Raw genomic sequence first — 2,946 nt, 5'->3', positions numbered from 1 at the left:
TTCACTTCAAATTACCTTCATCTTCTTAAACTACAGTAATGCCACGCTGTTCTGAGGGCCAGTATGAACTGATACCATTTTTGGGAGGCTGTGATTTTCAACTGGCAGGAAATGAATGAAATCAAGGGGAAAAAAAAGTTGATTTTTTGCCAGTGCTTGGGATATCAGTTCTGCCAATTGACTGTCATCCGCTACCAGCAGATGTGCTATAAAAGGAGACGAAATTCATTGTTAGCATGTTGCTTGGCGGCCAAAGCCAATTACAGAAAGGAGAATTGAGCCTTTCTAATACAATAATTTGCATATGGAAATTACATATATTTCATAATAATTTACATTATTACATATATTTCCATATAGTGATAGGTATTTTCAAACTGCTTAAGGGAAGGCTTGACTAAACTCATTTTATGTTAGCATGCATTAGCATAGCTCCTCATTTCATACACAGTACAGGATTTTTTACTATTATATTTTAGTCTGATACTTTATTTCTTGCTGGTCATATTCCTTACTCTTTATAAATGTTTTCCAAGATAGAATACACTTTGATATCTCACCTTAAAAGTGTATAATGATTGCCAGGAAGAGAAAAACTTTTTTTTTTTTTTTTTTAACAGAACATGAGTTAAAAAAGCAGACTGAAATGGGTTGTTAAGTGTGGTGAGGATAGACTGAAGGGAGACTTAATAACCATTTTCAAGTATACAATAGTTTGCTAGTTTGAGGAAAGCAATACACTCTTTATTTCTTGCCCTTTTCTTAGTGGATATGGTAATGTGCTTAAAACAGCAAAGGAGACTTAGATTACATGCTATGGAAAGATTTCTAACAGATATAGATTGCGGAGCACGTATCTAGGGAGACTGTGGCATCTTCATCGTCGGAAGTTTTTTAAGAACTTGTAATACAAGCCTCTCTTAAGAGTGTTCTAGGCAGAACTGATCCTGTTTGGGACAGGGGATGTAATACGTGACTTCTCTGGGTCTCTCCATTCTTAATTTCTATGAACCCTTTGAGTAGTCCCAATAGTTTCCCACTAAATTCATACTGTAAACTATTAACTGTAAACTTGGCGTACAGTTGCAGCTACGTTACAAGTAGTAATGGGCATTATATTGACATTGTAGTAGTACTACCATTCTAAAAGTACGTTATACCACAATTGCTAGGTGCTATTTGCATGATATCTGCAGAACAAGTCTTGTGCTCTGCTTTATTTCTGTGCCATTAGCTGTCCACTCATGTTGCAGCCCCATTTTCTTCAATAAAGAATGACAGAAGTGTACGAATCTAGTTTTTTAGAGAGGCAAAGAAGATCTTGCCTTTGTCTTGAAGTCTTCCGATCCCTTGTCCAAAAGGCTTAGCAGTAACAAGACAGTGGTATCAGTGCCCAGTCCTTTTATTGGTGTCGGTGTCATGAAACATTCAAATTGATATTGCCCACAGCACATTGCCCACAGGTCCGGTCTTTCACTTCTTCACCGATTGCAGCCTAACTTGCAGAGAAGTTAGGGAAAGTAAAAACTAGATTTGGAAATTTCTGTTGTGGCTTCGTAATTGGAGGGGAATGAGGAGACGGGGAGGCTGAGACAGGGGTTGGTTTAATGACATTACATTGAAACTTCCACATCTAAAAATAAGTCATAATTCATACTGTAGTGCCTTAAAATATTTTACTTTAAGCCTTGAAATAAATGTTTCAAAACTAATTTATGTATTACATATATGTATATATGCCTACCTGTACACAAACACATCTTTCATTTTAATTAACTGTATCAATGGCAATATTTAAAAGCATTAAATGCAGGTTTATTAAGGGCAGCAGTTATTAGAACATTTTTTCTTAAATCAAACTTTTAGAACATTCACATAGATGCAGTATCTAGAAATACCCTTGCTTTTGATCAATCAAATACATATGATAAATATTTCTATACAAATTTAATTTGCTTCATATTTACAAATATATATAGATAACTCTTTTGTATTCCTTCCTTCCTGAATTATGCTGCTTGAAACATACTTGATTGCTACAGATAGCATGACAGAACCACTTACATCATTTTTACAACCTAACATGGGCTAAATCTTGAAATCTTTTTACCCAAAAAGTCTCACTGGCATCCATAGGAGGTTTGCCTGGGGAGAAAAAAAAAAAAACCACAACAAAAATCAAAAAAACAACCGCTTTAGATTTTTGATTTGTATGATACTGGAACAACCCAAACATGCAACCTCCCCCCCACAACTAGGTAGTTAATCTCTCTTCAAAGTCCTGTTCTGTTCTTTTCTCAAATGTTGAATAAATATTTCCTTTTTGTAATATATACAAACAAGCTGAAGTGTATTGCAGAAAAATAGAAGGTCTGCTTTGGCTGTTTTGTAGCATTCCTGTCATGCAAAACATTCATATGTCTGATTTAACCAGGCAGGTGAGCCAAAGTGAGTGCTGCTGCAGTACACTTTTTTTTTTCCAAACAAGTCTAAGATACTCTAAACTCATTGCTAAAACTCACTGATCAAGTCTGATTATCTCACTTTCCAATCACTGCCAAATCCTCTTCTCCAGCTTCAACAAATGCAGTTTTCCCCACTCTGTATGTTCAGAAAGCTGCTGCAAGGGTCATTCTCCCAGCCTGTTGCTTTGACCATGGCCCTCCTCCACTGGTTCTCCATGATTTCAGACATATGCTATCTGTTCTTATGCCTAGAGTCCTAGACTCCCCTGATAGTATAGTCTTTCATTGGAGACTGCAATTGACTGGATTCTGGTCTCCATCACATAATTGATTAATTTTCAAGGAAGCACTTTTATACACTCTTATGCTTCTTAACACGCTGTGTGAGACCTTCCTGTAGGCATCTGCAAAAAAATCATCTTGTTCTCTGAAATGGCTTCTTTGAACTTACCCGTAACTGTAGTGCCTACAGAAACTGGAT

Source organism: Aptenodytes patagonicus, chromosome 6 (genome assembly GCF_965638725.1).
Source record: "Aptenodytes patagonicus chromosome 6, bAptPat1.pri.cur, whole genome shotgun sequence".
Taxonomy (NCBI): domain Eukaryota; kingdom Metazoa; phylum Chordata; class Aves; order Sphenisciformes; family Spheniscidae; genus Aptenodytes; species Aptenodytes patagonicus.
This window is presented reverse-complemented; position numbering follows the sequence as displayed.